Here is a 10,873-nt window from a genome sequence, read left to right as displayed (position 1 = left end):
TGTCCGATCATCATGTGAGACGGACTAGTCAACATTGGTGAACATCTTCATGTTGATTGTATCTTCTATACGACTCATGCTCGACCTTTCGGTCTTCCGTGTTCCAAGGCCATGTCTGTACATGCTAGGCTCGTCAAGTCAACCTAAGTGTATTGCGTGTGTAAATCTGGCTTACACCCGTTGTATTCGAACGTTAGAATCTATCACACCCGATCATCATGTGGTGCTTCGAAACAACGAACCTTCGCAACGGTGCACAGTTAGGGGGAACACTTTCTTGAAATTATTACGAGGGATCATCTTATTTAAGCTACCGTCGTTCTAAGCAAATAAGATTTAAAACATGATAAACATCACATGCAATCAAATAGTGGCATGATATGGCCAATATCATTTTCTCCTTTTGATCTCCATCTTCGGGGCTCCATGATCATCGTTGTCACCGGCATGACACCATGATCTCCATCATCATGATCTCCATCATCGTGTCTTCTTGAAGTTGTCTCGTCATCTATTACTTCTCCTACTATGGCTAACGGTTTAGCAATAAAGTAAAGTAATTACATGACGTTTATGTTGACACGCAGGTCATAAATAAATTAAGACAACTCCTATGGCTCCTGCCGGTTGTCATACTCATCAACATGCAAGTCGTGATTCCTATTACAAGAACATGATCAATCTCATACATCACATATATATATCTTTCATTACATCCTTTTGGCCATATCACATCACATGGCACATGCTGCAAAAACAAGTTAGACGTCCTCTAATTGTTGTTGCAAGTTTTTACGTGTCTGCTATAGGTTTCTAGCAAGAACGTTTCTTACCTACGCCAAAACCACAACGTGATATGCCAATTTCTATTTACCCTTCATAAGGACCCTTTTCATCGAATCCGATCCGACTAAAGTGGGACAGACAGACACTCGCTAGCCACCTTATGCAACTAGTGCGTGTCAGTCGGTGGAACCAGTCTCATGTAAGCGTACGTGTAAGGTCGGTCCGGGCCGCTTCATCCCATGATGCTGCCGAATCAAGATAAGACTAGTAATGGCAAGTAAATTGACAATATCGACGCCCACAACTGCTTTGTGTTCTACTCGTGCATAGAAACTACGCATAGACCTGGCTCATGATGCCACTGTTGGGGAATGTAGCGGGATTTTAAAATTTTCTATGCATCACCAAGATCAATCTATGGAGTCATCTAGCAACGAGGGAGAGGGGAGTGCATCTACATACCCTTGTAGATCGCGAGCGGAAGCGTTCAAGAGAACGGGGTTGATGGAGTCGTACTCGTCGTGATCCAAATCACCAATGACCTAGCGCCGAAAGGACGGCACCTCCGCGTTCAACACACATACGGTTGGAAAGACATCTCCTCCAACTTGATCCAGCAAGGGGGAAGGAGAGGTTGATGGAGATCCAGCAGCATGACGGCGTGGTGGTGGAAGCAACGGCGATCTCGGCAGGGCTTCGCCAAGCTTAGCGAGAGGGAGAGGTGTCACGGGAGGGAGAGGGAGGCGCCAGGGGCTAGGGTGCGGCTGCCCTCCCTCCCCCCACTATATATAGGACCCCTAGGGGGGCGCCGACCCTAGGAGATGGGATCTCCAAGGGGGGGGGGGCGGCCAAGGGGGGTGGCTTGCCCCCCAAGCCAAGTGGGGCGCCCCCCACCACTAGGGTTTCCAACCCTAGGCGCAGGGGAAGGCCCAAGGGGGGCGCACCAGCCCACTAGGGGCTGGTTCCCCTCCCACTTAATCCCATGGGGCCCTTTGGGATAGGTGGCCCCACCCGGTGGACCCCCGGGACCCTTCCGGTGGTCCCGGTACAATACCGATTACCCCCGAAACTTTCCCGATGGCCGAAACTTGACTTCCTATATATAAATCTTCACCTCCGGACCATTCCGGAACTCCTCGTGATGTTCGGGATCTCATCCGGGACTCCGAACAACTTTCAAGTTACCGTATACTAATATCCCAACAACCCTAGCGTCACCGAACCTTAAGTGTGTAGACCCTACGGGTTCGGGAGACACGCAGACATGACCGAGATGACTCTCCGGTCAATAACCAACAGCGGGATCTGGATACCCATGTTGGCTCCCACATGCTGCTCGATGATCTCATCGGATGAACCACGATGTCGAGGATTCAATCAATCCCGTATACAATTCCCTTTGTCAATCGGTACGTTACTTGCCCGAGACTCGATCATCGGTATCGCAATACCTCGTTCAATCTCGTTACCGGCAAGTCACTTTACTCGTACTGTAATGCATGATCCCGTGATCAACCACTTGGTCACATTGAGCTCATTATGATGATGCATTACTGAGTGGGCCCAGAGATACCTCTCCGTCATACGGAGTGACAAATCCCAGTCTTGATTCGTGCCAACCCAACAGACACTTTCGGAGATACCCGTAGTGCACCTTTATAGTCACCTAGTTATCTTGTGACGTTTGGCACACCCAAAGCACTCCTATGGTATCCGGGAGCTGCACAATCTCATTGTCTAAGGAGATGATACTTGACATTCGGAAAAGCTATAGCAAACGAACTACACGATCTTTGAGCCATGCTTAGGATTGGGTCATGTCCATCACATCATTCTCCTAATGATGTGATCCCATTATCAATGACATACAATGTCCATAGTCAGGAAACCATGACTATCTTTTGATCAACGAGCTAGTCAACTAGAGGCTCACTAGGGACATGTTGTGGTCTATGTATTGACACATGTATTATGATTTCCAGATAACACAATTATAGCATGAACAATAGACAATTATCATGAACAAGGAAATATAATAATAACCATTTTATTATTGCCTCTAGGGCATATTTCCAACAGAAACTAGTTCAGTTGCTAAGAATAGTAACTCAAAACGGGAGTTGCAGAATGAACATAGACTAGTTAAGGGTGAAGTGACGATGTGTATTGGAAATGGTTCCAAGATTGATATGATCATTGTCGCACACTCCCTATACTTTCGAGATTAGTGTTAAACCTAAAATAAATGTTATTTAGTATTTGCGCTGAGCATGAATATGATTGGATCATGTTTATTGCAATACGGTTATTCATGTAAGTTAGAGAATAATTGTTGTTCTGTTTACATGAATAAGACCTTCTATGGTCATACACCCAATGAAAATTGTTTGTTGGATCTCGATCATGGTGATACACATTTTCATAATATTGAAGCCAAAAGATGCAAAGTTAATAATGATAGTGCAACTTATTTGTGGCACTGCCATTTAGGTCATATTGGTGTAAAGCGCATGAAGAAAATCCATGCTAATGGGCTTTTGGAATCACTTGATTATGAATCAGTTGATGCTTGCGAACCATGCCTCATGGGCAAGATGACTAAGACTCCGTTCTCCGGAACAATGGAGCGAGCAATAGATTTGTTGGAAATCATACATACTGATGTATGTGGTCCGATGAATATTGAGGCTCGCGGCACGTATCAGTATTTTCTGATCTTCACAGATGATTTGAGCAGATATGAGTATATCTACTTGATGAAACACAAGTCTGAAACATTTGAAAAGTTCAAAGAATTTTAGAGTGAAGTGGAGAATCATCGTAACAAAAATAAAAGTGTCTACGATATGATCGCAGAAGTAAAATAATTGAGTCACGAGTTTGGCCTTCAGTTAAAACAATGTGAAATAGTTTCACTACTCACGCCACCTGGAACACCACAGTGTAATGGTGTGTACGAACGTCGTAATCATACTTTATTAGATATGGTGCGATCTATGATGTCTCTTACTGATTTACCACTATCGTTTTGGGATTATGCATTAGAGACAGCTACATTCACATTAAATAGGGCACCATCTAAATCCGTTGAGATGACACCGTATGAACTATGGTTTGACAAGAAACCTAAGCTGTCATTTCTTAAAGTTTGAGGTTGCAATGCTTATGTGAAAAAAATTTCAACCTGATAAGCTCAAACCCAAATCGGAGAAGTGTGTCTTCATAGGATACCCAAAATAAAATGTTGGGTACACCTTCTATCACAGATCCGAAGGCAAGATATTCATTGCTGAGAATGGATCCTTTCTAGAGAAGGAGTTTCTCTCGAAAGAAGTGAGTGGGAGGAAAGTAGAACTTGATGAGGTAAATGTACCTGCTCCCTTATTGGAAAGTAGTTCATCACAGAAATCTGTTCCTGTGACTACTGCACCTATTAGTGAGGAAGCTAATGTTGATGATCATGTAACTTCAGATCAAGTTACTACCGAACCTCGTAGGTAAACCAGAGTGAGATCCGCACCAGAGTGGTACGGTAATCCTATTCTGGAGGTCATGTTACTTGACCATGATGAACCTACAAACTATGAGGAAGCGATGATGAGCCCAGATTCCGTGAAATGGCTTAAGGCCATGAAATCTGAGATGAGATCCATGCATAAGAATAAAGTATGGACTTTGATTGACTTTCCCAAAGATCGGCGAGCCATTGAGAATAAATGGATCTTCAAGAGGAAGACAAATGCTGATAGTAGTGTTACTATCTACATAGCTAGAATTGTCGCAAAAGGTTTTTGACAAGTTCAAGGTTTTGACTACGGTGAGAGTTTCTCACTCATGTCCATGCTTAAGTCTGTCCGAATCATGTTAGCAATTGCCACATTTTATGAAATCTCGCAAATGGATAAACAAAACTACATTCCTTAATGGATTTATTAAAGAAGAGTTGTATATGATGCAACAAGAAAGTTTTTTCAATCCTAAAGGTGCTAAAAAATATGTAAGCTCCAGCGATCCATCTATGGACTGGTGCAAGCATCTCGGAGTTGGAATATACGCTTTGATAAGTTGATCAAAGCACATAGTTTTATACAGACTTGCGGTGAAGCCTGTATTTACAAGAAAGTGAGTGGGAGCACTACAACATTTCTAATAAGTATATGTGAATGACATATTATTGATTGGAGATAATGTAGATTATTCTGCAAAGCATAAAGGAATGTTTGAAAGGAGTTTTTCAAAGAAAGACCTCGGTGAAGCTGCTTACATATTGAGCATCAAGATCTATAGAGATAGATCAAGACGCTTGATACGTTTTTTCAATGAATACATACCTTGACAAGATTTTGAAGTAGTTCAAAATGGAACAATCAAATAAGGAGTTCTTGCCTGTGTTACCAGGTGTGAAGTTGAGTAAGACTCAAAACCCGACCATGGCAGAAGATAGAGAGAGAATGAAAGTCATTCCCTATGCCTCAGCCATAGGTTCTATAAAGTATGCCATGCTGTGTACCAGATCTATTGTATACCCTGCCCTGAGTTTGGCAAGGGAGTACAATAGTGATCTAGGAGTAGATCACTGGACATTGGTCAAAATTATCCTTAGTGGAATAAGGATATGTTTCTCGATTATGGAGGTGACAAAAGGTTCATCGTAAAGGGTTACGTTGATGCAAGTTTTGACACAAATCCAGATGACTCAAAGTCTCAATCTGGATACATATTGGAAGTGGGAGCAATTAGCTAGAGTAGCTCTATACAGAGCATTGTTGACATAGAAATTTGCAAAATACATACGGATCTGAATGTGGCAGACCCATTGACTAAACTTCCCTCACAAGCAAAACATGATCACACCTTAGTACTCTTTGGGTATTAATCACATAGTGATGTGCACTATATTATTGACTCTAGTAAACCCTTTGGGTGTTGGTCACATGACGATGTGAACTATGGGTGTTAATCACATGGTGATGTGAACTATTGATGTTAAATCACATGGCGATGTGAACTGGATTATTGACTCTAGTGCAAGTGGGAGACTGAAGGAAATATGCCCTAGAGGCAATAATAAAGTTATTATTTATTTCCTTATTTCATGATAGATGTTTATTATTCATGCTAGAATTGTATTAACCGGAAACATAATACATGTGTGAATACATAGACAAATAGAGTGTCACTAGTATGCCTCTACTTGACTAGCTCGTTGAATCAAAGATGGTTAAGTTTCCTAGCCATAGACATGACTTGTCATTTGATTAACAGGGTCACATCATTGAAGAATGATGTGATTGACTTGACCCATTCCGTAAGCATAGCACTTGATCGTTTAGTTTGTTGCTATTGCTTTCTTCATGACTTATACATGTTCCTATGACTATGAGATTATGCAACTCCCGTTTACCGGAGGAACACTTTGTGTGCTACCAAACGTCACAACGTAACTGGGTGATTATAAAGTGCTCTACAGGTGTCTCTGAAGGTACTTGTTGGGTTGGCGTATTTCGAGATTAGGATTTGTCACTCCGATTGTCGGAGAGGTATCTCTGGGCCCACTCGGTAATGCACATCACTATAAGCCTTGCAAGTATTGCAACTAATGAGTTAGTTGCAGGATGATGTGTTACCGAACGAGTAAAGAGACTTGCCAGTAACGAGATTGAACTAGGTATTGAGATACCAACGATCGAATCTCGGGCAAGTAACATACCGATGACAAAGGAACAACGTATGTTGTTATGCGATTTGACTGATAAAAGATCTTCGTAGAATATGTAGGAACCAATATGAGCATCCAGGTTCCGCTATTGATTATTGACCGAAGACATGTCTCGGTCATGTCTACATAGTTCTCGAACCCTTAGGGTCCACACGCTTAAAGTTTCAGTGACGATTTGTATTATGAGTTATGTGATTTGATGTACCGAAGGTAGTTCGGAGTCCCGGATGAGATCGGGGACATGACGAGGAGTCTCGAAATGGTCAAGACGTAAAGATTGATATATTGGACGACTATATTCGGACATCGGAAAGGTTACGAGTGATTCGGGTATTTTTCGGAGTACCGGCACTACAAAAAAAAGACACATCCGTGACATTTTGGGCCGAAAGAATTTTTTTTCTGTCATACATATGACACTTCTATGACGATAATTGTGACAAAACCCGGTATCATCATAGATGTGGTGGGCTCCTACTTCTATGACAAAAAATCATGACAGAAAATGGGCTTTTCGTCCTGGGCGGGTCGAAGACGCAGCTGCATGACATTCTTTGGGCCGTCCATGACGGAAAAAACCGTGGTAGAAGCAAGGGCGAGGAAAATTTCGGCGAGTTCCCAGTTACGGTGGGAGGTCGGGGGCCTAGCGATGCGCGTTTCTCTCGTACACGTACGCGCGTGTGTGCGAGGCGTTGGCTCTAACTGAACCCGAGCGAGGCGTTGGGCTCTAACTGAACCCGAGCGATTGCACTGCAGGCTACACGTTACTAAACCCGAGCGATCGATCGATGGCTTTTAACTGAACCCGATTGAGCGATTCCTTCGCTACTGCTGCTAACTGAAGCTGACCGATGCTGCCTCTGGGATGAACAGTGAGCGTTGCGGGGGGTTTGGATGAACAGTGAGCGGTGGCGTTGCCTCTGGATGAACATGACCCCGTGGTGTGCTGGAGGGCTGGATGAACAGTAGACAGTGGAGGCGTGCCCCTGGAGGGGTGGTTGAATAGGACCCCGTGGTGTGGAGGGCTGGATGAACAGTAGACGATGGAGGGGTGCCCGTGGAGGGGTGGTTGAACAGTAGCCGGTGGAGTAGCGCGCGGTGGAAGCTGGATGAACAGGAGCCCGTGGAGGCTGGAGGAGGTCGACGGTAGCCCGTGGAGGCTGGAGGAGGTCGACATTGGAGATGAACAGTATCCCGTGGAGTCCCGTTTTGCGGTATGCCACACCCCTCCCGATGAACAGGACCCCCGTCTCGACCGTGGCGCTCCAACACAAGTCCGTTTTATCTGTTTTGCGGTATGCCACACCCTCCCGATCAACAGGACCCCCGTTTCGACTGAAGGACGTCTGTTACCTCCGTTTTGCGGTACGCCAGACCACTCCCGATCAACAGGACCCCGTTCCGAACGTAGGAGGTCCGTTTCCTCTGTTGTGCGGTACGCCAGGCCTCGTTTCCATTGCCTGTTCCATCCAAGCCCTCCTGATGAACACGACCATGCATTCCGTTCCGACCCAGCCGATTGGCTCCCATGCGTTCCATTGCCTCCCGATGAAAAAGATGCATTCTGTTGCCTCCCCATGAACACAACGCATTTCGTTGCCTCCCCATGAACACGACGACGACGCTGTTTCTTCGTTCCGACCCAGTCATGTACACGATCCCTGGCCGTACGTATGTGCGAGTAGGCGTTCGAGACCCCGCCCGTATGTACACATACGTGGCCGTATTTTCTTTCTTGCACCCTGGCCGTTGTACGTACGTGTACATGCTACGTGCGCGCCTCTACTACAACACGTACGCGCCTCTACTACGATACGTGCGTGCCTCTACATCCACCAGTATATATGTACGTACACGTTCGCGACCAGAATGACAACGCTACGTATGGTTCGACCAGGTGGGTCCCGACTTCCAGGCACTTCCTTGCGTGCGAAGATGTAGCTGGTGGGTCCCAGCAGTCAGGGGGGCGAATCGTTTTGTTTTTTTGCCCGGATGCACTTCCTTGCGTGCGAAGGTGTAGCTGGTGGGTCCCAGCAGTCAGGGGGAAACGTTTTTTTCGCGAAATACGGTGGCCCGTCCGGTGGGTGCCTGCTGTCAGGTGGAGGAATAATTATTTTGCGCGTAATAAGGAGGCACTTCCTTGCTGCGGCCGTGGACCCAGTTGTCAGCATCTCCATGCACAGTACTCTTCCGATGGAAGTCGGTCATTGACCACATTGACCACGCCGCGCCGAGAGCACCACGGTGGTGGACGACGGCGAGGCCTAGGAAGGGGATGACACGAAGGCAGGGAAGACTCGGCAGTTGTTTCCCACGCGGAGGGGAGTACGACTGTACGAGGGTTTACTGGTTTGTCTGCCGTCGCCGGAGAATAACAACAGGTGTGGGTGAGTAGAGGGATGGCTAGGCCAACGATGGGAGTACGGTGGGGCGGTGAGGCCTGCGCGGCAGCACAGCCAGCCGCGGGGAGGAGGGAGCAGGCAGTCCCGTCGGCACTTGTTTGAGCGGCTGGAGCAGGAAGAGCAGAGATTGAAGAAGCACGACGGCCGTTGGATGGACATCCAACAGTCAGTGCTTGTGCGTCAACCTTTGTTTAGGAAAGCCTCAAATCTGTGGAAAATAGCATACAACCTATCTGCCATTATTTCTAATAATTTACAGACCATTTGCTAATTCTTAAGGTTTTTTTGGAACCCATATTCTTTTTGTTAGCATTACAGCCCATATTGTGGCCACGGTTAAAAAATTATACGAAATTTTGCATATTTCGGTGCGGTCCGAACTGTTTTTAATCCCGAAATTTCGACTCACATTCAAACTAATTTTAAAAATAAATGTATATCAATATAAAATCCAACAAATTCTCCATGCATAAAAATTAATGTAATTTAAAATCTTGAAATGAAAAAAAAGATATTTGAAACTAATTGCCGGTTTAATGTGTTTTAAAAATGTACAACCCATTTCTCATTACTTATGGGCCATTTTCTCGGCCAGCCGAATGAAAGCTCTGCTCGTCTTGAAATATTTGCAGCCCAATAGGCCTGGCAAAGCGACTTACTTGGCAAATCACAAAAAAACTGGGTTGTGGCCGTGGACCTAGCTGTCAGCCTCTCCACGTACGGTACTCTTCCGATAGAAGTCGTTCCTTGACCATGTTGACCACGCCGCGCGGAGAGCACCACGGCAGTGGACGACGGCGAGGCCTAGGAAGGGGACGACGAGGAGCCGGGGAAGACGCGGCAGTGGAAGCCCGCGCGGAGAGGAGTACGAGGGTTCACTGGTTCGGCTGTGGTGTGAGGCTGCCATCACCGCACGGCCTGGCCAGCGGTGGGAATAGTAGGGGGCGGTGAGGCCTCTACGGCAGCACAGCCGGCCACGGGAGGCAGGAGCATGCGGCATGACCGGCGCTGCTTTGGGCGGCTGGAGCAAGAAGACCAGAGGTTGAAGAAGCACTACGACCGTTGGATGGACATCGTATGGTCACTGGAGCTAGAATCGTTCATATTGACTAATTTGACAAAGCCCTTCGTCCCCGTCAACTTAGTAGGCCCACAAGTCAGCCTCCCACCAAGGTGGGTCCCAGCTAGCTGGGGGAGTATTCATTTTTTTGTGCGTAATAAGGAGGCACTTCCGGTGGGTCCGAGCTGACAGCGGGGGGAACATTTTTTTCGCGAAATAAGGTGGCCCATCTGGTAGGTCCCAGCAGTCAGGGGGAAACGATTTTTTTGCAAAATACTGGTGGCCCGTCCGGTGGGTCCCTGCTGTCAGGTGGAGGAATAATTATTTTCTGCGTAATAAGGAGGCACTTCCTTGTGGCTGCCGTGGACCCATCTGTCAGCCTCTCCACATACAGTACTCTTCCGATGGAAGTCGGTCATTGACCACATTGACCACGCCGCGCCGAGAGCACCACGGTGGTGGACAACGACGAGGCCTAGGAAGGGGACGACGCGGAGCCGGGCAAGACGCGGAAGTGGATGCCCATGCGGAGATGAGTACGAGCGTTCACTGGTTCGGCTGCGGTGTGAGGCTGCCATCGCCGCAGAATAACAGGGGGTATGGGTGAGTGAAGGGATGGCCTGGCCAGTGGTGGGAGTAGTATAGGGGCGGTGAGGCCTCCGCGGTAGCACAGCCGGCCACAGGAGGCAGGAGCAGGCAGCACGACCGGCGCTGCTTTGGGCAGCTGGAGCAAGAAGACCAGAGGTTGAAGAAGCACTATGGCCGTTGGATGGACATCATACGGTCACTAGAGTATTGACTAAGTTGACAAAGCCTTCCGTCCCCGTCAACTTAGTAGGCCCACAACTCAGCCCAACAATATGGTGGGTCCCAGCTAGCAGGGGGTATTCATTTTTTTGGGCGTAA

The sequence above is a fragment of the Triticum dicoccoides genome, chromosome 3A, assembly GCF_002162155.2.
Source record: "Triticum dicoccoides isolate Atlit2015 ecotype Zavitan chromosome 3A, WEW_v2.0, whole genome shotgun sequence".
Classification (NCBI taxonomy): Eukaryota; Viridiplantae; Streptophyta; class Magnoliopsida; order Poales; family Poaceae; genus Triticum; species Triticum dicoccoides.
The sequence above is the reverse complement of the archived record's forward strand: the minus strand, read 5'-3'. Positions refer to the sequence as shown.